Source organism: Panthera leo, chromosome B3 (genome assembly GCF_018350215.1).
Source record: "Panthera leo isolate Ple1 chromosome B3, P.leo_Ple1_pat1.1, whole genome shotgun sequence".
In the NCBI taxonomy this organism is placed as follows: domain Eukaryota; kingdom Metazoa; phylum Chordata; class Mammalia; order Carnivora; family Felidae; genus Panthera; species Panthera leo.
Genome location: NC_056684.1, coordinates 49,028,452 through 49,054,780, shown reverse-complemented (window position 1 = coordinate 49,054,780; position 26,329 = coordinate 49,028,452). Strand labels below are relative to the sequence as shown.

General features: G+C 39.5%; 1 protein-coding gene across 7 annotated transcripts in view; it reads right to left on the bottom strand.

Moving 5' to 3' along the window:
- Positions 1-26,329, bottom strand: part of RAB27A (RAB27A, member RAS oncogene family) — a 75,472-nt gene that overhangs the window by 41,538 nt on the left and 7,605 nt on the right. For 2 of the 7 annotated variants that reach the window (XM_042941969.1, XM_042941964.1), the window contains exon 2: positions 17,159-17,273. The exons of 1 other annotated variant lie outside the window; for it this stretch is intronic. The gene's annotated coding sequence lies outside the window, so the exon portion shown is untranslated. 4 more of the 7 variants (XM_042941966.1, XM_042941965.1, XM_042941967.1 and 1 more) reach the window with 4 other exon arrangements.

Genomic DNA, 26,329 nt, shown 5'->3' with positions numbered 1-26,329 from the left:
CCGTTCATGCTCTGTCTCTCTCTGTCTCAAAAATAAATAAATAAACGTTTAAAAAAAAAAATTTAAACAGCTGTAAATATTCCTACCATATACCAACTTTCTTCTTTTAAAAAACGCTGCTCCGTTAAGGAAACTATCAACAAAATAAAAAGCCAACATATTAAATGGGAAAAAACTTTTGCAAATCATATACCTGTTAAGGGATTAATATGCAAAATATATAAAGAAGTCCTACAACAAAACACCAAAAAACAAAACAAAACAAATAATCCGATTTAAAAATGAGCCAAGGACCTGAATAGACATTTGCCAAAGAAGACATTGAGATGACCACCAAGTACATGAAAAGATGTCCATCGTCACTAATCATCAAAGAAAATGCTAATCAAAACCACAATGAGATATCACCTCATACCTCTTAGAATGATTATTATCAAAAAGTTAAGACATAGCAAGTGTTGATGAGGATAGGAAGAAAAGGAAGTCCTTGTACACTGTTCGTGGGAATGTAAATTGGTGCAACCACTGAGCAAAACGGTATACAGCGTCCTCAAAAAATTAAAAATAAATCATATGACCCCATAATTCCACTTCTGGTATTTGTCAAAAGAAAATAAAAACACAAAATCAAAAAGATATATGCACCCCATGTTCACTGCAGCATTGTTTACAACAGTTAAGATAGTGAAACAACATAAATATCCGTCAAAAGATAAATGATAAAGAAAATGATATCGATACACGCACACACAAATATAACACACACACAAAGGAATACTACTCAGCTATAAAAAAGGAAATCTTGCCATTTGTGACAAGATGAATGTACTTTGAGGATATTATACTAAGTGAAATAAGTCAGACAGAGAAAGACAAATACTGCATGATGTCAGTTATATGTGGGGGAAAAAAACACCCCAAGCTCATGAATATAGATCAGTGACTGCCAGAGGCAGGGAGTGGAGGAGGGCAAAATGGGTGAAGGAAGTCAAAAGATACAAATGTCTAGTTATGAAATAAATAAGTTATGGGGATGTAACATACAGCATGGCAAATACAGTCAATAACATTGTATTGCATATTTGAAACTTGCTAAGAGAATAAATCTTAAAAGTTCTCATCACACAAAATTCTATCACCATATATGACAGGTGGTAACAAGACATACCATGGTTATCATTTTGCAACATATGCAAAAATTGAAAAGTTACGCTGTATACCTGAAACTAATACAATGAATGTCAATTATACCTCAATTTTAAAGATTTTTTAAATAAAAAATTATAAAAAGAATATTGAAATAGGCTCAGAAAATCAAGCTATTTCCTGATGGTTTAGCACAACTCAAACAATGACACGAGGATTCTCAGCCTTGCCCATTGGGTGTCAGTAAGTTACAGACAGCTGGTTATAGGTCTTTTGGGTCCTTCTCAAGTCTACTTTCTACAGTAATATATTTAGAACATGTGTTCAATTGTTCCCTAAAAAGTATCATATTCTTTAATAGCTGAATCAAAAGGAAAGAAAAGAAACTCACCCAATTGACAAGGTCTAATCGGATATACTTCTTATGGATTCTCAGGAAGTCTTTCCTTGTTCCACCCATTCAGTGTGCAGTCTTGGAAAGGACTGTTTGCATTTCTGTCAGCAGCTGTTTATAGAATGGGGTGTGCCTTGGATTTACTTATGCAAAAGGACCGAGAAACTACAATGTACTTGCAACCATCCAGCCAATTTCTAAATTAACCTGTCTCATCACAGTTGGCTGTTTAGCTACTGCTGTTGATTTCTAATTTTATTGCATCTTGGGTCAGCAAAATTGTTCTGCATAATATCAAATTTTGAGGGATTTCTTAAGTTTTATGAATGTTCCATGACGGTTTGAAAATGATCTATATATCCTGTTAGTTGTATGCTAGTTATGTTTTTCAATCTGATATTACCTTTATTTACATTTTACTACTTTATCTGTTTCTGAGAAAGGTGTGTGAAGAAACTGGATTTTTCTTATAAAATAAGTACAAGATAATATCTTAAAGAAGATGAATATAAAGCATCATACAAGAACAAGGCATTGAAGTCCTTATTCATGAGGCATTCAATCTGTGGCCTTTGTGTTATGTAGAACACTGAGATCCATGGAGGTACTTTAAGAGTTCTGTAAATTTTTATTCAAAGGTCTGTTTTACCTTTATCATTATTTTTTTGATTTGGAATAAAAACTCGTATAGTCACACAAGTTATATAGCAGATTTAGAGACATCCAAATTATTCATTTATACTGCTTGCCTAAGTTATTTGCTTCTGTCTTTAGAGCATATATGTTACTTGAAATATCTATAAATGTGTTATTAATGGAGAAGGCTGTAATTTGCACTAGGCTTTTCTCTCCTTTTTCTTTCTCTTTTTTTAAAATTCAGAGTAGATCCCTGGGTCCACTCTTGTGAAGTTATTTAAAGAGGCATATGTGAGCCACTCTCCGTACATGACAGCAAGGCTGAGGCACATCTGTTTAGCATGTTTGCTTCCATCCCATTACAACAGTCAATTGAGCAATAAAGAATGAACACAATATGTTGCATCAAAACATTTGATTACAGATCACTGTAGAGATGATTTTATGTTTGGAGAGCTTCTTGTTTGACTTCTATAAATATGATTGAGCTATTCTAAGTTTGGGTTACTTCTTGTCTATTGCAGATTAGTATCTTCACAACCTGTTGGATACTCCTGCACAGGGTCTCAGAAAACCTACATCAGGTCATTGCAGTAAACCTTTCACTACCTCAGAAAATTGCTTTGGTCCAGCCAGTTGCAAACTGTCTTTAGCAAGTTTCTTCAAATGAAATCTTACATGGCACTCCAATATACAAAACCAATGAAAGTGGAACCATTCTAATAAGATGAACATGATACCTGACCCCCAAAGCCTGTGGCCCCCACAAGGACTATCAAGAGCCCTTTGCACACATTTGGAAACCAGTGAGGAAAGCTCTACCTTCCACCCAACTGAATCATCTCATTTGCCTTTGTACACAAACACTTCCTGTCTGCCTAAACACCTTAGATCGACAACACATTTTTGTAAGGCCTGCTAAGCTTTTCTACTGAACATCTCCTTAAGATGCCACCTCTCAAATCTCCCCCACTTACCACATTCTTAGGACTCCTCTCACCTGGGAGGGAAAACCTAAAATATACTGGGTGTCCCTGATAAGAACTCCAAGTAGGGGTACCTAAAGCTTGAGAGAATTAAGGTAAGCCGGTAAGATAGAGTCTTGGAGACAATGATCATTGGGTCACTTACAGGAAATGAAGGTCTATGGGTCTAAGTCTAAATAGTCCTGGAAAAATCCACACCAAACTGGCCAAAAGTGAACAAAAAGGCAGCACCCGTCACACCCCACCTTGGGACAGGTACCAGTGTCCTTGAAAATGAGAATTGTTAGATGGATGTTTATAACCAGCTACCTTGGTGATCCCTTGCTAATGGGACTAATTGGACACACTGAGGCCATCAGAAAATATATCCAGATTAGTCTCAACAGACTCAAGAAGCTATGCTTGGGGTGGAACCCTAAAAAGTCAACATATGTTTAGAGGAACATAATGAAACAATGAAATGGCAAACTTAAAATAACTGATCATGTATTATTTTGTGCTATATCCAAAGCCACTTTATACTAAACTATAACCAGAGTAGCATAAAAAGACACAAAGTTTATTTTTAATAGTGATAGAGAAAAACTGAAAATTCTCTCTAACTTTATTTTTTTTCTATTAATTCAGGAAAAATTGCTAGTATTATATTTTATCCACAAAATGCTTTGTTCCAGCTAATGGCTATGTCATGAAAACGTTGCTACTTTAAACTATTCAAAAGTTCCAGGGAAGGAAAAAGGAGTGGTGGGAAAATGGGAAAAGAACAACTTCTTATGCTCCCTGAGCACACAGGCTCATGTGTAGGTGGCACAGAACCAATTCAAGACACAAGGGGCTAAATACAAATGGAGGTTCCCAGACAGGTGGTCAAGGTCACATCAAAGTCAAACACCAACAAAGTAAGAAACAGATCAAAAAGGAGAGAAGTGGTTTATGGATTTGTGGAAGAGTGTCCCAGGAATTCAGGAGAACATGTAGTCCTAGAGACTGGAGAGACATTTTAGCTAATTACAGACAGTAGGGACAACACCTAGAAAAGGCCTTCAGTAGTTGCTGTTTTATCAAAAACCTACGAGATTACCTTCTAAGTCAGGGCAATTTTTTTCCATCTGGTTGCTCTCTCCTGTTAGCCCATCCAATTTCAAAGGCTCCCTAATTGTTCCAACCAGATTCCTTCACTAAGTTTCCTCTTCCTACCTTGGGCATATGGAAGGCCAAGCGTCCAGATTACCATTTGGTTCCCCAAAGCCATACCTGTCTTTGTCATCAGCCAAGCCTAAGGGCACTATGGGAACCAAGTCTCTGTTCTCTCACTAATATTTTAAGGCAGGAGTCTAAATATATAGGGGCTAAAGTGAGTAGGCACGATGGTCACTCAGAAAAAAATCTAGAAGACCTTGTTTAAAAAGGAATGGATAAAAAAAACTCAATATAAATTTACTAACACAAAATAAAAATGTTGACTGTGAATCAGCAAGAGAACAAGTCAATAGGGTAAAGAGAATTATAGACAAGAGGAGCATAAAGCACATGACAAAATACCATGAGAATGTAAGTATCCATGAATTTTTAAGAAATTGATAAGCAACAACTTTAGAAATTTTTTTGAGTGCTTGGAGGACATTAAAGAAACAAGTGATATTAAAATTTTTAATGATGATGAAATGAGATTCTACATATATGAGAGGTAACTGTAAAGTAGTAAGAAAAAGTTTTTATAAGCCACCATGACAATCAATCTCACAATTCCATAATCATATTTTAATAAGTCAACTTTTTAAATATAAAGTTAACTTCCACATACCCACAAGTTTGACTGTAAAAGTTTTTAAGTTGAATGTTTAGACCTCAGGAATTATGTTTCCATTAAAAAAAAAAAAAAAAAAGACAAAAAACAGTGTTACCAATGGTATCCCTTTTTTTTTTTTTTTTTTTTTAGTTTATTTTGAGAGAAAGAAAGAGGGAAGGAGGGAGGAAGGGAAGCAAAGAGAGAGGAGCCTGAACTTGCAGCTCCAACTCACAAACCATGAGATCATGACCTGAACTGAAATCAAGACTTGGACACTTAACTGACTAAGCCACCCAGGTGCCCCTGGTATCCTTTTTAAATTAGAACTTTCCCATATACATTTGCACATCACATAAAAATACAATTGCTGTATAGGTATCAAGCATTGAAAATAAACTAAAACTTCTAACAGTAAACCCCAATGATATTAATCAATTTTTAATGAGAAATTACCTTAAAAATTCATATATGAATGTCACAGAAAAGGTTTTACATACTTACATTTCAGAGTCTACTGCGTATAAATTACAATTTCTGATTTGAAATAATTTCCCTTAATTGCTGGCATCTCTGAGTAGTTGACATACACATTCCTTCAGCTCCTATTAAGTAATTCTACACTGTGGACATTTTGACACAGGAAGGAACAGATGTTAAAGTTCTATTACCACTAATCTAAAATGATTTAATTTTATGTTCCCTTAAGAGACAGAAGCTCATAAAAGAACATGTGTAGGCTTCTACCATTAGGACATTGGACATCTTTCATATGCATTCTAGCAGAAGAGGTTTTACATTTTATTCAGATGCAAAATGCTACAGAACTCAGGAGATGCAGTGTGATTTCCAAACCAAAATGTGGGGCATGTGATGTTAGTGCATTTTTGTGATCCTTTTGAGAAAAATTAATATAGTTTAGAAATATAGTTAGGTTGTCCAAGTAGTGGAATTTCTGAACCATCTCACTAATCTATGGGGCAAATGCACAAGAATATGTGAAATGAGAAAGTCCCAGAGATATCCATGGATTTAGTCATCACAACACATCTCTATGCACAGATGATGTTTGATTATTTGAGCTCGCTTCTCTTCTGACACCAGGGCTCAGGGGTGAGGCCCTACTGATTGCCATAGAAGGGAAAACGGAAGGAAAGTTGTTTTAAAGGAAACATGCTTACCTATATATCCCTTTTCTCACAGCCTCAGGTAGGAAAGGAATGATCACAAACCAAGCCAAATGCTTCTCTACCCACTCCACTCTCACCCTGGAAACCTGTCTTCATAACCCACATCCTACTCTGGATATTTCTTTAACCAACATTTTCTCAATTTGTATGAGTGCTCTATCTGCTTAATTTGTTTGGGTATTATGCTACTTCTAAGTACTTCTCTCCTTTCTCATGAAAGTGTCTAAAGTCTTCAGCAAAATTGCACAATTCCTGAGGATGGTCTTGTGTATTGCTGTTCTACCACCCCTCATCACCAGACTGACAACAGGCCAGCTGTCGCCCAACTGCTAATTATGTCTACCATCTGGCTTTCTCTAACAGCCTCTTCCTTCCTCTGGTTCCCTCTGTTCATTGCTGATTTCATTCAGGGGTGACTCAAAAAGGGTCTTGGAACTCCAGTGAAAGCTGGTCTTTTTTGGTAAATTAAGTTGTATTTGTTTTCAACTTAACCATACCTAACTTCTATGTTGCCCAGTACTGTGCTAGCAACTATGAATGGCATGAAAGAAATATGTGACCCAGCCACTCCCCTCAAGAAGTTGGTATTGGAGTGAGGAAATAAAATGAATTCATTTTCAACACAGGAAAAATAAGATTATCAGGAAGCAAAGTGTCTAGTATGCCACATAGACCACCCAGCACAGGACATCAAAAGTGCAAAGGGCATAAAGTCAGAAGACCTGAACTCTGTTACACACTTCCTTGCTGTATGACCTATGGCAAGTCACATAACCTCTCCGAGACTGTTTCCTCAATATGGGAATATTTATCTAGCAAGATTATTGTTGGTATTAAAGGATACATTACATGAATGTATTTTATAAACTATAAACTGCTAGGTACAGTAAGATGGTGGTTTACAAGACAAGTAGACTCTGGGAGGTCAGAAAAGGTGGGGAAACTATCTGGCCAAGGCTTCAAGCAGGAACCAGGGCCTGAGCTGAATACCTTCCAAGCCAAGAAGGATTTAGTGAGGTGGTCAGGAATAGGGAAGACCGTATGTGTGGTACAAGGGCATGGTCTGACTTCAATTTAACAAGTATTGAGAAGCCCTGTTAAATACTGAAAAGGCTACAAATAAGACTAAGAAATAATTCTTCACCTAAAAATTTAGTCAGAGAGACAGAAGACAAGTAATTATGAATTCAAAGGAATGCTTAAGAGATAATGTGTCAAGTTGAAGAGGGCTGAACGACTAACCTGTCAGTGGATGGGTTTCTAGTTCTGGCTCTGCTACTATCTCTAATACTATCTACTACCATCCCTCTCTAGGCCTTGTTTCCTCAAATATCAAATAAGGTTTCAACTCCATGGTCTCTGAGAAAACATTCTATTCTCTGATTCTAGGTTCAGAGTCCAGGGTTTCGCCATGACAAATGAGAAAGATAAGTGGACTCATGGTAGCAGCTGTCCCTTGTATCACTTCTCACTCTTTAAAGATGAGAGCCTAGATAGAGGCACCAGCAGTGGGAATGAGATGGAAGGAGCCCAAGAGACATTAATTTAAAAATATAATGCAGCACCACAGTGGGTTGAAGAGAAAGCAGCAGACAAAGCACTCCAAAGAATCACAGTGGGTGAAGTAGTGTTGCAGACAGAAAGAGGCCATTGAAATGGGGGAAGGGAAAAAGTTGGAGTGGACATAAGGTTTCTGTGGTGGGGATCAGGTTTTTGGAGGGGAAAGATGATGAGATTTGGATTAGGAAAGTTGCACCACAGAGAAATGCCAAAAACCCTCTCCATTCCCTATGGTCCCACATTTATGTCTGTCCTTGGTATAGAGGCAGAAGAACCAATGGTGAAAGGTCAAAAAAGAAGGCCAGGCCTGTACCCACCACAGGAGAGGGAACACATAAGACCAAGGATCACAGCAGGGATTCTCAGCCAAAGAAAATTACTTGGAACATGATGGCCAGTCCCTGCTGTTCTGACAAAATTTTGTTTGCAGACATCATGCCCCTGTTGTATGGTACTTTATCTGGCAGGGAGTAAGAGGGAAATATCAGGGAAGACAGCTGGATGTCACTTTGCCTCCACCACTTTCTCTCCTTCGGGGAGCCATCATTAAGGCATCTGCTCTGTTTCAAAACTCAGACCTTGCCCATCATCATATACCACTCATCCGACTACATGTCGATGAAAACACACACTGGCCAGAAAAAAACACATAATTTTCCTTCAGCTTCTTTCTCTTCCTGTCTCACTTGGCTTGCAATTATTACCGCTTTTACCGCTGATGTTAAGAAATGACATGCCAAAACCCTTCTCTAATTACTTAATGCCTGTGGGTTTTCAGATGAGAATTAGCGGAACTAAACCATATCCTCCATGTTTTTGTTCTCATTTGGAACAATATTGTATTGCTATAAATATGTGTGTGCACATCTCCTGATACATGCTAGCAAGAGTTTGTCTAGAAAAGTGTTTTCCAACCTTTTCCCTGCTATTTGTATGACAAGCTGGAGCAAATGCTCATGATCAAAGGCAACAGATTTGGGGGCTCCAGCAATGCCAGAATCTACTCACCCATCCTGGGGGAAGAGGGCTTCAAATATCTCAACCCATCTCAGCCAATTCAGGGCATATGAGAGAGGAAGCGCTGCTCTAGGGTAAACACCAAAAAGTCAAATTCCTGGGACTTGGGTATGTGCCTGCTCAAGAATACAAGATAATGCCAAATAATCGTCCAATGCAGTTGTTTTACACTCCCAACTTCACATCTTCACCAAGATCTGCTGTTTGTTGTAAGACTTTTCAAAATAGTAACATACTGTTATCTAAATTAGCATTTCTCTGACTGCAAATGTCGTTGAGCATATTTTTTAATTTGTTGGCCATTCAATTTCTTCTTCTGGAAACATATTTATGTCCTCTCCGTATTTTTCCTCTGGGTTATCTTCTTATGGACTTGCAAGAGTTCTTCACATATTCCAGATAGTAGTCCTTTGTCAGTTACAGATGTTGCAACTATCTTCTTCCTGTTCGTAGTTCATCTTTTCACTTTTTTAATGGCTCTTTAACTGGTCAAAAGAAATCCTTCTTTGCCTAAAGTGATAAAGATGTTCTTCTACATTATTTTCCTAAACATGTTACCTTTCACATTTAAGTCTGTAATCTGTTGAAAACATTTTAAGGTATATGTAGGGATCCAATTTCATTATTTTTCCCTGAAGGATATCTAATTGTCATAGTACCATTCACTGAAAAAAAAGAAAAAACTATCCTTTCCCTAGTGATTCACTCTATAAGGGCTTGTTTCTGGGCTCTTTTGTTCCTTGATCATTTTTACTATCCCTGGGCCAATGTCACAAGGCCTTAATCACTATGATTTCATTAAACAGGTATCCCTCAACTTACGATAGGGTTATGTCCTAATAAACCCCTTGCAAACTGAAAATATCTCAAATCACAAACACACTTAATACACCTCATCTACTGAACTTCAAAGCTTAGCCTAGGGGTGCCTGGGTGGCTCAGTCAGTTGGGTGTCCGACTTTGGCTCAGGTCATGATCTCACAGTTCATAGGTTCGAGCCCCGTATCGGGCTCTGTGCTGACAACTCAGAGCCTGGAGCCTGCTATGGATCCTATGTCTCCCTCTCTCAGACTCTGCCCCTCCCTCCCTCCCTCTCGCTCTCTCTCTCTCTCTCTCTCTCTCAAAAATAAAATAAACATTTAAAAAATTAAATACAAAAAAAGTTTAGCCTAGCCTACCTTAAGCATGTTCAGAACACTTTCATTAGCCTACAATTGGGCAAAATCATCTAACACAAAGCCTAGTCTATAATAAAATGTTGAATATTTCATGTAATTGAATACTGTACTGAAAGTGAAAAACTGAGTGGTTATCTGGGTACAGAATGGTTTTAAGTGTATCAGTTGTTTACCCTTGTGAATGTGGCCAAGTGGGAGCTGAGGCTCACTCTGGCTACCCAGCATCAGAAGAGAGCTTCCTACCACATCCCTAGCCTAAGATCACAATTCAATATTCAAAGTGCAGTTCAACTGAATGTGTATCGCTTTCACAGTATAAAGTCAAAACTCCTAAGTCCAAGCATCCTAAGTCAAGGATCATCTGTACAACTTAGTATCTGGGAGGTCCAGTCTCCTCCACCTTACTGTGGACATTCTTAACCTCTCACACTTTTATCTAAGTTCCTCAAAAACCCTATGGGAATTCTGATTGGTACTGCATGAAAAATCTATGGATCAAATTGAGAAGACTGACATATTCACAATATTGAACATACCTGTGCATGTACATTTTACTGTTCCCATTTATTTAGGCCTTCTTTGTTTTTAAAAATGTTATCAATAAATAAATTATCTTCATAAAGACTTTATAAATCTTCAGACTTATGGATACTTTATATTTTTGTCACTATTATGACATCTTTTAAAAATGTATATATCTTCTATATGTTCCAGTTAGGATGTCCCAAAGTATTTAATAGACAGTCCTGTCTTGATTCTAACATTTTACCATTAAGAATAACATTTTCTGGGGCACCTGGGTGGCTCAGTCAGTTAAGAATCCAACTCTTGATTTTGACTCAGGTCATGATCTCACGCTTCATGGGTTCCATCCCCACATCAGGCTCTGTGCTAACTGTAGGGAGCCTGCTTAGGATTCTCTCTCTCTTCTTCTCTCTCTGCCCTTTTCTCCCAGGTGCTATTGCTCTTTCCCTCAAAATAAATAAATAAATAAATAATTACATTTGCTATAGATTTTTGGTAGATGCTTGATCAGGATAAGGAAGTTCTCCATCTATTCCTAGTTTTCTAAGAATAAGTATTACAAATGAGTATCAGTTTTATCAAGTTTGTTCTGGCATCTATTGGGAAAATTATGTAATGCTTCTTTCAATCTGGTGTTTATTTGTAATTATGCAAATTATGTAATGCTTCTTTTAAGCAAGTAATTGACAAGCTTTTGCATTTATTGTGACTTTGATCTTTCTAGTTGTTTTTTTTTTTTTCTTCTCTAACCTTCATGATTTTTAAATTTATACTCTCTACCCAGGTCATTCTCATCCTGGGAGGGGTGCAGGAAAGGCCATAGTTCTCAGAGTCACTCATATTTATTTGAAAGAATAAAAAATGAAATATCTAGTAAGTACCAGGTATTTGAGGTGATTACCCAAAACTAATCTTCAAATGTAACACATAACATTTATATAAAGTTGCTCTTTTGAAGCTAAATAAAAAAAGTTTACTTAAGATGCAGTGTCTTAGAGGCAGAAGTAATTATTATAGAAAGTTTTTCAAGTGAAATAGTGTTTCACTCCCTACAGAAATATCAGAAAGTCATTAGCTACCTTTCAAATTTTCTTTTCAAAACTATTATTGATTTTAAGCACTAGAGCTCAAGCTCCCCCATTATAACTCACCAATTAGAGGTATAACATTTCAAAAATAGGCATTTTAGAGAAATACAAAATGCTACTTATATACGTTCTATAACTCAACATTATCAGTCAGAGGGGTCAGGCCATGCCTCAAAACCGTGGTTCAGAATCTAAGTAAGACTAGCCCCAATGATGATATAGTACAAACAATGTGGAGACAGAGGGGAAAATATTGGCATTTCCTCTTGCTTAAAGCTGGGGTGGCTCAGTCGGTTGAGTGTTTAACTCTTAATTTTGGCTCAGGTCATGATCCCAGGGTCGTGGGATCAAGCCCCACATCAGGCTCCAGGCTGAGTATGGAGCCTGCTTGGGATATTCTCATTCATTCATTCTCTCTCTCTCTCTCTCTCTCTCTCTGACCCTCTCCCCCACTCACATTCTCTTACACTCACTCTTAAATTACAAAAAAAAATAAATAAATAAGGTGGGGTGAGCAAACCTGATTTTTTGCCAGGCTGCATCAAGAGGGTTTGTACCTCTAGAAAAGTCGGAGCAGGTTCTGTCTTTACAAATGAATAAAGAGTCCTATAATCCCTTAATAGGTGAGTACCCACTGCATGCCGTGCAAGGTGATAGAAATGCAAATAAGACAGATACAGCACTTGCCCTCAGAGAGTTTACCATCTAATAGAAGACAGGGACGACCGAAACAAGATGCTAAGTATGGTTATTACCTATCGTAGGCATAATGGAAGGATCCCATGAGATTAACACTTAACCCTGATATGGATCAGGTGGGTTAGGGGAGGTTTCTGAGAAGTAGATGAGGGGTTTGGGGACTTGGGATGCAGAAGTTCTCTAAGTACTGTGCAGTCCTAAACAGTACATATAAGGCTAGCATTCTCTGGGGAAGAGCACTCTAGTCCAATGGTGTAGAACAGGAGAGGAAAAAAAAAGCTGAAGGATCCATGGACCCCCATCCATACACTGCCCCCATCCTACCCCACTGCCCATATACACATACAACCCAGGAGGCTACAGTTAAAAAAAAAAAGACAAGGTCCTTTCCAGATACTTGGAGAAATGACTGAAGATGAGTATCAAACAGGTTCCTCATCTTTCTTGCCTCGGGCTATGCTTGAGGCCCTACCCAAATCTGCCATCTCCCTCTGCTAGTAAATGAGTGATCATATCACTTTGAAACTACATTTCTAAATTCTACAAATTCTAAACTCTATTTAGGATGGCCTATGCAATTATCCTAACATCTCTTTCATTTAACTCCATGAAGTGCATCTATTTGACCAAGGATGTTAGACAAGGTATATCTAGAAATGAAAAGGGACACTTATGCAAAAGAAATAGAAATCAGCAAGCAACTCTGTAACAAAGCTCTAGAGTCTTATTTCTAATAAAAGCACATTAAATATCACAAAAAATATATAGTATTGGAGTCTATACCTGACTCTAAAGAGCTCCCAAGCCACTGCCAGCAGTGAACAAGTTTTACAACAGCATTAAAAAAAAAAAAAAGTGGGTTTTCATTTGGTGATTTCTACAAACCCTTAATCACTTTTAGTTTTTACACATTTTTAAGAACTATTAAAGACTAGACAAGGGCAAAATCTATTTTTTTTAAACAGAACATTTAAGTGTTTTAGAGAAAAATAAACTTGGCTCAACTGACAAATGTGAACGACAAAAATTACAAAGCACAGGAGGATATGGGGAAGGGTAGTACTACTTGGGTCAGGTATGGAAGTACTTCCCAAGAAACTCCACAAAATGTCCCTTACATATAACTGAAATTAAATGAAAAATGACATACATACCAACCCAAAAGGTGTTAATAATCTCAAAATTTGATAAGTAGAATGGCCTATGGCAACAATCAAAAGGTATACCAGAGAAGCTTGAAGTCACTGAGGAGGGAGAGCTGGTTCTGATGATTAAATTCAGGCAGCAGCCTATAAGCACCTCAGTTTAAACATCATGCATTTAATAAGCAAGCACTGAGAACATGCCATGTGCTCACCACTATGTGAAGGACTGAGAACATTGCTCTGGAAGAATAATAGTCTAAAAGAAGCACTCTGTGGAAATGAACAGTAAAACATTCAGTGAACAAGATGCAATGTTTCAGTGAAACAAGAACTGTAATAGAAATATGCACAGTATGCTGGGTAGGTGGGAGGGCTGGGGCAGAAAGGGCTAGAAGGAGAGCCCAGAATGCCTCGTGGGGGAATCGGGAAAACTTCGCAGAGCAGCATCCAAGCCAAGGACTAAAATTGGTACACAAAGGGACAAGTGTCACAAGTGAAGGGACAAAAATCACACAGTTCACAGAAGGATGTGGTAAAGGACTTCACATGGCAAATAAGCATCACCCTTTAAAGATAACAGAAACTATCAACAAAATGATCATTGATGCCGATCTGAAAGGTGCAAATCACTGTTGATGGAATTAGCTAAGGGCTGTCTGGCATTCAAAGTACAAAACCAGACAAGGCCTCCAGCCATGAAAGGGGAGCAAGTCCTGGGTGACAGACAGTCTGAGAGGATGGGAGTGGAGTAGAAGGCATTTGTACTTGCAGAGGTATAAGGAGAAGGGTATGGTGCACTTAGAGGACCTAAGTAAATGGATGGCTAGACCAGTGCATGGGGATTGGAGGAGGTGCCCAGACAGAGGTTACAAAGGTGGGACAGACTCTGCAACCCCCTAGGCCTGCCTGAAAGGAGTCTTCCATAACATAAAGAGTCTGTGTTATCATCTGGGCAATGGAAAGCCACTGAAGACTTTTGTGAAGGGGAGGAGCATGAGGTGTGTGCCTTAGAGAGATCTTTCGGACAGCCACGCAGAAACTGGGAATATACAACATAGGGTCAGGAAGGGATGGGAGAGGTAGGGATTTGACTTCTGTCAGTGACAGTGGGAATGAAGAGGCAAGGACTAATTCAAGATATATTTATGAAGTAGAAAAATCAGTTTCACTTCTCAATTGACTGGTATAGGAGTTAACCCAAACTTTTCCTTTGGTAACAGAATGAATGCTATAATCATTAACGAAAACAGGCAAAAACAATTTGAAATGATAACTAACGCTGAGCACTTTTCTAAGCCCTTTAAAATCCCGACTCATTTAATCCTCACAACAACCTTATGAGGGCTCTAATTTTCAGATGAGAAGACTGATACACAGAAAGGTTAAATAACTTCTCCAAGGTCACTCAACCAGTAAGCGGTGGAGCCAAGATTTGAACGCAGACACACTCTACTACATTGCAGAGGACCAATTAAATGTCCCTTAGACATGATGGACTTCCAGGGAGTTGTGTTTAATTGGCATTTGGAAAACAGAGTAAGGTTCCAAAGAAAAATCAGTGTTAACAAATGGATTTTAGAGTGATCAACAGAATTGATTTCCTAAGGCCGTAAGAGAGAGAAGACGACTCTTGAGAATCAAGAGAGACCAAGAAGGACACTAGGAAGGAAATTTTTTTCAACAGTAGTCCATAGTCACCAAAGTACAGAGGTGCCAGCTTATAGAAATCTGGACTTCCTCCTTCTTGTGAAAGCAGGGATCCATCCAATCTAGCATTCATAGCTAAATGTTCCCTGCTCAGATTACATCAGAGAGAAGAGATGCCTAATAGAGTATGAAATGGGGAAAACCAAACAAACAAACAAAAATTGATGCACTCAGCTCTTGGAAGGATAAGCTGTATCTGTATTTCAGCAAAGTGACTCCTGCCTCCAGAGAACCAGCAGTGATGCAAACTCATCTCATGAGCAGCACCCTGATCTCACTCATGTTCTCCCAACCCTCCAACCCTCAAGGAACCCACCACTGCTGAGAGGACAGGGCCCCAGCCATACCGCAGCAACACCAGGAGCACAGAAGCAAGCAGGAAGACGTCCTCTTGCAAAGACAGAACAAATGAATTAAGGCTTCTGCGAAAATCAGCTTTTGTTTTTAACGGGCTTTATGTGACTCATCAGCTATCAGGTATGCTATGCCTGGAGCTCTATCTATAAATCAACCCAGTTCAGAGGGAAGAGGAAAGGAATGAAAGCAAAAGTGAACAGATATCTCAGGAAGCTTTAATCCTAAACAGAGAAAACAGAAACAGAGGGAAGTGGCAAGCATCTCCTCTTTGAGCTCGCAGGTACTGAGGGTCTAGAGAGGGCAGAAGCTGGAACATCAGCAGAGTCAGCCCTGGGTTCTGGGACCTGCTAACACATGCACAGATCTTGGTTGCTATGGTGCCATCCTGCAGGCCGCAAGGTTTCATCAGCATTTTCTGCCACAGTTCCTGTCTTGTGGGCGCAGCAAGTGAAAAAGAAAAAAACTGTTGTTTGTATTCTAATGGCTTCTGGGTCACTCAACACTGGAAAGGACAAGGAGAAAGCAGTAAGAGACAGAAAGCAACCAAGATGGGGATAAACTCCTTTGGAATGTACTAAATCCAACCTGGATGTTCTATGGATAAGACGCCTCATGAATAAACTCTCCTCCCCAAAATATTTTTTTATTTTTTTGTATTTATAATCCAAGAATCTAGACAGAGAAAGTAAACTTTTAATCAAGGTTCTTTCCCATGGTGATGTGTGATCATAGGAGCTCTGGATTCACTGCTAGGAGAAAAGCTTGAACTTGCAGCAAAGAAAACAAAAGAAGGTGATGGTCAGCACCCTGGAGCGGAGGTGAGGAGACTGCCTTGATACCAATCAGCTGCATGACCTGCATGTCCGTATCCAGGTTCCTTCTTCACAGAAGGACACACAGAGCGAAGGCTACAAGATGAGACACAGGGAGACTTGGCCTTCAATAAGCCAAGGAGGGGCTTGGAACAGATTCTTCCTCACAGCCCTCAGAAGGAATGAACCCCTGCTGACACCTGGACCTGATAGAATAAAGGTCTGCTGTTGGAGCCACCCAGTTTGCAGTGCTTTGTGACAGCAGTCCTTGCAAACTAGTTCATATCCAGAAGTAGAGAGAACTGTGTAAGCAACTTCCCAGCAGACCTGTCCCCAGATCTTTCACTCCTGTATACTATCACTAAGCATCTCTAAAATATATGGACCTTTCCTTACATAACCACAATGCCACTGCCAAATCAAACAAAATTAACATTCGGGGGCAAATTTAATTTATAGAAGAAATATACCTTATACAAAAACACGTCCTTACATAAAGCTTTCCTCCATTAAAGCTATTAACAATATTAACAACAAAATCCCAATAAGCATGAATGTTTGTGAATAAAACCCTCAGAGGATGAGCAAGGATCTGGAAGCAAATTCAAGTCCTTAATCAGCTCCCTTATTCAATATATTAACTGAGAAAAAAACCTTTGTTACTTTATTGAAGCACAGAAAAGAAAGGAAAAATGCAGTCAGTATTCATACCCATTCTCTGGTAATGGAAAATGCAACTTTCAAACCACACCCCCAAAATTTAGCAGGTGTCTTGAAGTCTTCGGTTTAAAAAAAAAAAGTTAATATGTGCAATGGTATTCTATGTCAAATTGCATATACTCTAAGTACAGGAAAATTGGCCTGGCAATTTTCAAAACCTCTCCAAAAAAAAACCCAAAAAACAAAAAACAAAGATAAACACAAAACTATACCTGATGGAGTATAAATCGTTGGGTGTTCTTCTAAAACTTTAGAAATGCTGTTCCCAAACTTCAACAATTAGACAACTTCCAATTACATGTCCTCTTCAAAAAGATTACTTTTTGTCTATGTGATGTAAAGAGAAATATTAAAGTCAGAATCGTCTACTTATAAAAGTTTTTCAAAAGAATCTTTTGAAAAGCAGTCTGCTCCATCAACTTTCAAAATAAGGCATCTCTGTAAAAACCCACAATCCAGCTAATTAGTCTCAGCTGTTTGTCATATGGCCTGCAGACCGGTCAAGTGATTTTGCTCCTTTCAAGCTTACTAAAACCCAATTCCACTGGCCTTTCAGCAGAAGGCAGCTGTATTAACCTCTTCTAATGTAAGAAGACTAGTACGAACTCTGTTTTCTTCCAGTCAAAAGACTAGAACATTTGTTTTCTTGAGAAAGAATCTTTTAAAGTATTGCATTCTCCAGGCCCTTAAAAATTATACTAACACTGTTTCTTCACAAATTCAATGCCTGATCCAAACAAGCAACACAGGAGATCAAATCAAAGTGGCAGAAAGTATGGGGCTGGATGATTTACCAGCCTCCGGCTCTTGGCCTCCAGACTCATAAATAAAACTGTCTACTGAAGGGTCCACCCAGATTTCTTCTAGCATTTCAAATTCAACATGTCCTTCCTTCAACTTACCTCCTTTGCTCTTCTTTGCCAGACTCTGCTTTAGGCAGCCTTCTCTGACTGTGTCTTGAGTAACACAATCCCAACACCTACCCAGCCAGAAATCTGATGGTCCGAATTGACTCCTCCCTTCACTTCCCCTCCCACTTCCATCTGGCCACCAAGTCCCAGGGATCTTTCTTCATCCCACCTTTATTCCAAGTTTTTATTTTTTCTCATCCGGATGGCTATGATCAACCACTTACTTGGTTTTCTGGCCCCATTGATCCATCCTCCACACCACACCAAAATGATCTTTCCAAACTGCAAATGGGTAACCATCACTCTCCTCTATAAAACCTGTCAATGACTCTCCACAACCTCCACAATGGAATCCCTACTTCTTAGACTTCTGCTTTCAGTACCACCTACAATTCCTGGTCCCCCAACTCCAGCCACAAGAACTATTTATAATTCTCTAAAACCTGTGGTTTTCAAAATGTGAAATCAGTATCATCAGCATCACCTGGGACATGGTTAGAAATGCACATCCTTAGGCTCACCCCAGGCCTACTGAATCATAAATTGTCAGGATGGCCAGAGGGTCTGTGTTTTAACAAGCCCACCAAGTGATTCTAATACACATTAAACTGGGAGCCACTGCTCTAAACCATCCAAGCTTGGTTCATCAAGACATATAGCCCTTTGCCTCTTTGTGCCAGCAATGCTAAGTTAGATGCCTCTTCTCTGTGCTTATGGTTTCCTAGAGCTGGTCAACCCTGTATGGTGACATCCAATTTATTTTGTGTTGGTTGGTGAATATCTTGAAGACAAGAATTGTATCTTCTTTAGTTCACTCATCCCACAGTCACTTGCTGAGCATATACTTTCACTGGGTCAGATGCTGGGCATAAACTAATTAATCTATCCTTTGCCTCTAGGGGAAGCCACCCTCTCACTTTGGCAGCTTGATGTGTGACTGAAAACTCAACCTAGCCCATCTATAAAATCTTATCACCAACCTCAAGAACTGTGGGCAACTAAAAAAGCCTGAACATAACCAGTCTGACATCTCTCGTGGCAAATGGCATGGAATTTTTGGTTCACATCTGATATTGACTCAGATTTACAGACATGGTTTATTAAGGGAGAAAAGGTACATTTTCATGAAAACTTACTCCTCTATATTATCTTACAGCAACCTCTAGAATTCAGAGAATAATTTATTAAGGTAATGTACCAAGACTTTTAAATCCCAGATTAAAACTCATTAGAATTAACTTATCCTAACTACAGTAGGAGTTGAGTAAAGTTTCATATTAGCACTTCTCAACCTTCAGAATGCATAGGACTCTCCTAGAGATTTTGTGAAAATGCTAATTTTGATTCAGTAAGTTTGGGTAGGGCCCATGACTCTCCCTAACAAGCACCCAGGTGATGCCCAGGTAATACTGATGGTTCTAGTCCCAGAAATACACTTTGACTATCAAGTAAAGCTTCCATTTTTTATAGAACTATTGGTCTTCCCATTAGAGCAACACAAACTTTTTTTACCTCCTCTACATTGAAAGCTTTCTGAAATGACTTTGACATCAGGATAAAGATGGCACACTAAACACACACCTTAGTTCTGCTACCTCCCCAAATCTCATTAACATAACGATAAAAAGCTGGGTTTTATTCTTTTAGACACAAACAAAGACAAAGTGAGTGGAAAGAACAGTTACAACATGTGGAAGCTAGAAAGTAAATGGATAAGAGGTAACTGAACAGCAGACCTGGGAAAGGTGGCCCCTTATCTGCCACTAGGGAAAGCCAAAAAGGAACTCATCACAGATTCTGTAGAAACACTCCCGGAGGTAAAGGGAGGGTAAAGTTAAGGCTAAAAACAGTGGAAGTCTACTTACGTCCTAATCCTCTAAATACTGATATACCTCCACCCCTACCTACATGCTGGAACTTCCAGAATGGCAGGCATTCTCCACAGGCAGGTGGTTCAAATGTTCTTCTCTGGAGAATCTGCCCAGCCCCGGAGGGAAGGCCTAAAGATAAAGACAACAAGCCCAGGGCATACTGATCTGACTAAAACTATTTCGTAACTGTTGAGAGGAGGGACGGAAATGGTGTACACGTGTGGTAGAGGCAGGCGTGTGTGGTAGAGGGAGGTGGGGAAATGAGTTAACATTCTCTTCTTCCATGGTACAGTGTCTAGGCATAGGCATTTAAATAATGCCTAAAACTGAAAATTGACCACAGAAATATCAGTATGTCATTTAGAGACAAGAGATGTAACTACCAGCAAGAGTCATCTTACTAACAAGAATTGAAAGCAGTCATCTCTGGGGAGCAGGAAATGAGCTGGCGGGGTGGGGAGGAACTGATGTTTTTTTTTTGTAACAGGCCCATAGCACTATGTCCATGTATAACCTTGATAAAATTTTAAAAAATTAATTAATACAAAATACAGTAGTACACCGACCCCATCCATGGTTTTGTTTTCCAGGGCTTCAGGAATGTGGGGTCCGTAATGGCCCAGAAGCAGATGATCCCTAATGATTCGTCAGTAGGCCAATAGTTGCCAAATGCTACATCACAAAGCCTATGTCATTCACTTCACTGCATCTCATTGTATAGGCATTTTATCATCTCAAATCATCACAACAAGGATGAGTGCAGCACAATAAGATATCTTGAGAGAGAGACACCATGTTCACATAACTTCTATTCAGTATATTGTTATAATTGTTCTATTTTATTATTACTTATTGTTGTTAATCTCTTACTGTACCTAATTCATAAATTAAACTTTATCACAGGTATATATGTATAGGAAAAAACATAGTATATATAGGGTTTAGTACTATCCACGGTTTCAGGCATCCATGGGGGGGTCTTAGAACATATTCCCCACAGATAAGGGGGGGAACTACTATAAAATGTAATGTCCATGCTTTAATTTTTTTCTTAGATAATTCAGGACATCACAATAAACACCACTGACTTGTGCTATCTCCTCAGCATCTAGGACCTACAATGAAGCAGGATGTTGAGGATCTGGGCTCTGGAGACTTTGAATCTCAGCTTTACCACTCACTGGCTGTGTGACCTCTCTGTGCCTCAGTTTCCTCATCTGTGGAACAGATAATAATGGGATTATTTTGCAAAAACTGAATTATGTGATACCTATAAGTGCTTAAACTAGTGTTCAGCACGTAGTGCTCAATAATAGCTATTTTTAAGGTATGTTTGCCCCTGTAATAAATGCCTCCTGATCACTGCATTGATTTCATCTTTTACTCATTTATACTTCATTCTCCTTGCTCCCACCTTCAGCCAGATGTCCCTCACCATAGTAATCCCTGTGCCTTTCTAGAATAACCCCTTCTCCTTCCAGTGTTCAGTTTCTAATTGACAAGGCACCTGGAAACCAAATAATCAAGCTTATTAAAACTGCATGTAAAATGGAGGAAACTGGGCGCCCAGAAATGTCCTGAAAACCTCTCTGTGAGGCAGATCGGCAAGTTTCAATATCAGCCATCTGTCTGACCCCTCAGAACCCTTTGGGCTTACTTCCTAACTATCAACTGTGGGTCAGTGTGCTGGGTGACACTCAGGGTAACCAACCACCTCAGTTTCCCCAGGATTATCTTAGTTTTAGCACTGACAGTCTTGTACCCCTTCACACTTCAGTCCCAGCCCTGAGAAGATTACCTAATCTTTCTGAGCTTTCTTCATCATCTGTAAAATAAAGGATAGTATCTACTTTGAAAGTCTGGTGAGAATTAAATGACAGAATGTTTGTATACTTCCTGACACATAACAAGCTCTCAATAAGTGGTAGCTCTAGCTACTGTACTAATTACATATTATTATCCACTCTAATATCAGTGGCAAATCATTCTTAGATACCTAACCTGTAACTTGGTTATTTTCTTACTGGCAAAAATAACTTGCCTTATATACAGTAGATCTCAGGAGACTGAAATGTGTGCTTTTGTGAACTTCCTTCTGCCCTTGCCCTACACAATTTTATTTTAGGAACTAAGACATATTAGAGAAATTTAGTATTTCAATATTGCTAATTTCTCCACTAGGCAAAGTCCTAGGAGGTTCTTGCCATCTTTTGACACATGCATCTTTTTTATACTATGGGAGACCTGGGGTATTTATGTCAGTAGCTGCTTCCAAACCTATGGACCAATCAGCAAGCCACCCCACCAAGACAGCCATCAGGCATCACAACTGACATTCTTTTTAATTTGCATCTTACTTTTTTCCTTCATAATGGAACCAAATCACTCAGTGTCCTAATGGATTGACAACTCATTCATTAAATATGCCAACTCCATCCCTGAAAAATAAGGGATCTATGTTATCATCAAACAGATGAAACACCATTTCTGACCTCAAAAGCTGAAGCAACTCATTATTCGATAGATATTAATTACAGCCTGGAGGAAATTGCTCACAACTGTACACCCCATCAACACAAGGGTGAAGTTGCTATGAGAAAAGTTGCACAGTTTGGGTAGATAACAGGAAGGATCAAGTTACACCAAACCAAAACATGGCCTGTGAACCCTGTGAGAGGTAGAGCAGAAATGTAAGACACTACTTTATACTGGCTCCCAAACTCCCTCCTCCCATGCTCATATTGTTCTGCCAACATCCCTAACAAGGTGCCCAAGGTCTGTGAGTGCATGAAACACTGGAGACCCACACAATCTCATCAAAACCTTGAGGAGCACCCAGTTCCAACCACTGGCGTTGGAGCCAGGACAGGATTTCACCAAGCATGGTCTGCAGCCCACTGATAGCAGAATCACCTAGAGTACTTCATGAAAATCCAAAGTCCTGGCTTCCATCCAGGCCTCTAAATTAGGATCTGAGAAAGAGACTAGGGAATTTACATTTATAAATGCAAGCTTCCCAGGGGATTCCCAGTTATCTATAATAAAGTTTGAGAGCAGCTGTTCTAGGGAGACAACAGAGAGCAAAATGCACAATTATAACTATAATTGTGTCAACCTGTAGGGAAGATCTTGTTTAACCTCTACCAGCCTCAAATTCCCAATCTGTAAAATAAGGATAATAATACCGACCTAGCAGAATGGTGGTGGGAATTAAATGAGATAAGTAATCGCCTCAAACATGGTTCCTCGCACACAGCAGGTGCTCAATAATTAATCGCTCCCCCTCCTTTCTTGTGTATGTCATTCTGATGAAGATTTATAACACTAGGCCCTGTTTTGAATAAATGTCACCAAAGAAAGCAGATGACTAGTTTTAGTTGAGGCCTTGATGTTAAAGAGTCACCAACTAAAAGGCTGAGGCCAGCTGCTTTAACTAGAGGTTGGACCACAAAATGTACCTATGGACAGTGGTTCTCAAACTTGAGTGTGTGTCAGAATCTTCTGGATGGCTTTAAAATAACAGACTGTGGGCCCTGCCTCCAGAGTTTCAGATCCAGTAGGTCTGGACTGAGAATCTGCATTTCTAATACGTTCCAGGTCACGCTGATGGTGTTGGTCCCAGAACCACACTCTGATGGTCATTCTGCAGCCCCAGAATCTGAAATCAAATTGATCTGACACTTGGTGGTAAAAAAGGAAAACTATGCTGTATGCATTTCCTGTGTGACACCAGACTGCTTAGTTACAAGTAAATAAAGAAAAAAGTAATAAACCAGCAATTTCTGAAGTGGTATTGCCTCTGAACCTGAGAATCTTTGCTGCAATATTTTGCGAACAGCAAGGAGAGAAGCCTGGGAGATTTGAGTGCCATTTCCCTGCTCACCCGATGTGTGACCCTGAGTAAAGCACTTGATCTCTCTGAGCCTCAGTTTACTTACCTGGAAACAGGGGTGGGCTCAGTCACTAGCTCCCAAACCTGGTCATATACCATCAATCATTTTGGCAGCATTTAAAATTTTTTTCATGTTTATTTATTTTTGAGACAGACAGAATGTGAGCAGGAGGGGGACAGAGAGAAAGGGAGACACAGAATCCAAAGCAGGTCCCAGGCTCTGAGCTGTCAGCACAGAGCCCAATGCAGGGCTTGAACCCATGAACCAGGAGATCATGACCTGAGCGAAAGTCAGATGATTAACTGACTTAGCCACCCAAGAACCCCAATTTTGGCAGCATTTTAAAGGACACATGGATTCCTCAGTCCTGACTGCAAACTAATGAATCAGTATTTCCAAAGGAGAGACTGAAAAATGTGTGGCTTTGTGTGAGTATGTTTTAATAAATCCCCCTGTGTGATCTTCACAGGCAGCCAGTTGTGAGGAACCATTACCACGGTGATCTTTCGGGCCTCTTTCAGCAAGATATTTTTGATTTCTAAGTCCCTGTGCCCTGAGTCTGTGCTTACCAAGTAGCTTTCTTCTATTATATTTGCTCTGCATGGAGTTTTACTACAGGAAGCAAGTACATTAGTTCTCAAAGAATCCAGTCTGCTTAACAATTCCAATTCTCATGTATTAATAAACTACTGTTCTAGTTTCAGTTTAAAGAATAAAATAAAGGCCAACAGGTAAGAAATACAGGAATTTCATAGGACTGAATCTGTAAAGCAATCTTCTCTAACACCAACTGCTTGCTTTCTGTCATTCATTCATTAACTTAGCATCTGTCATGTACCAGGTATGATTCTAGGTGTTAAACACATAGTAGTTCACAAAACAAAGTTCCTGTCCTCATTGAGAGAACATTTTAGCATGCAAAGAGAGACAATAAATAAGTGAACATAACGATAAAATAATTTCAAACAGTAATAAATACCATGAAGACAATAACACAATCATAGGATAGTGAGTGACCAGAGGCTACTTTTAATAGTCATCAGGGTGAAAGTCATCACCCACCTCTTTTTTTTTTTTTTTAGTTTATTTATTTTGAGATAAAGTGAGAGAATGTGTGTACACACGAGCCAGTGAGGGGCAGACAAAGAGGGAGAGAGAGAATCCCAAGCAGGCTCCACGCCGTCAGCCTGCAGCCTAATGCAGGGCTCAATCTCACTAACCGTGATATCATGACCTGAGCCGAAACCAAGAGTCGGACACTTAACTGACTGAGCCACCCATATGCCCCCATCACCCACCTCTTTGATGGGGTAATATTTGAAATTAAGTCTGAATGATGCCAATGAAACAGTCACATGAAGATCTGGAGAAAAACACATTGAGGGCAAGACGTTCTGAAGAAGGAATGTGCTTGGCATTTCCAAGGAACAGAAAGGAAGATGAGGCTGAAAGATGAAGGCATAGGGATGAGCTGAGGTCATGGAGTCCAGCAGGGCCCAGATCATGGAGACCTCTACAGACCATGGTCAGAACATTTGAACCTTATACCAACCGCAGTAGCAAATAGCAGGGAAATTTAAAAGAGAAGGAAGATATGATCTGATTTAGATTTTTAAAGATCACCAGCTTTTTGCAAGGAATGGTCTGTGGCAGGAGCAGGGAGTGGGGGGCAAGAATGGGACCAGAAAAGCAGCCATATACAGAAGAAATGATGGTGGCCTTTAACTCACAGCTGGCACATACCCATAGCAGGCACTCATATGTTTCTGGACAGCTTTAACTTAAGTTAAAATCATAATATACCTGGGTGGCTCACTCAGTTAAACGTCCAACTCTTGGTTTCAGCTCAGGTCATGATCTTACATTCGTGGGTTCAAGCCCTGCATTGGGCTCCATACTGAAAGTGCAGAGCCTGCTTAGGATTCTCTCTCTCTCCCTCTCTCTCTGGCCCTCCCATGCTCGTGCTCTCTCTTGCTCTCTCAAAATAAATAAATAAACTTAAAAAAATCATAATATACTTGTTTCACTTCCTGTGATATTTCAGAACAGTCAAGGAAAGACACTGGTTGTTAAAATTCTATCGGAAAGTCATTTCGTTTAAACAACAAAACAACACAATTTTGTCTTGCCCATCTTACACCTGGTTACAATCAAGAATGATTACCATAGGGACATGGAAAGAACACAGTGGAGAAACAGCTGACAGGCCTGTCTTCTAGAACCTTCTCTGTCATCAATCTGAACCTCTTCTGAATCTCTGAGGTTAGCTGGTTTCTAGAGTGCTTACCAGCCCTTGAATTACGTGATGCTGTAAGTTTAATAAATGTGGTGTCCATACCTGGGTGGCAAAATGGGCTGATGACTCAGGGTAGGGAGTTTCTGTTGTTGACTTTTAACCTTTCAGAGAAGCTACAGTTAATGAAGGTGTTAATGAAGACACTGTCCACTCTTACACTTTCCTTAGAAAACCCTAACGTCCCGGGCAAATCTGAAACAAGGGTATGGTTACCGGCTGGAAATTTGGGGAGCAGACACTCTCAGTCAGCTGAGAGCTCATCATGCATAGGTGCAAGAGCACAGGTCTCTGAGGAATTTAGAGGCCAAGACTTCAGTCACAATGCTGTGGGTTTCTAGCAGGCTTCCACCTATGCTGAGTCATGTGGCAGACTTGCTACTGACAGCTGTCCCCACAGGGTCCATTCCTCTCA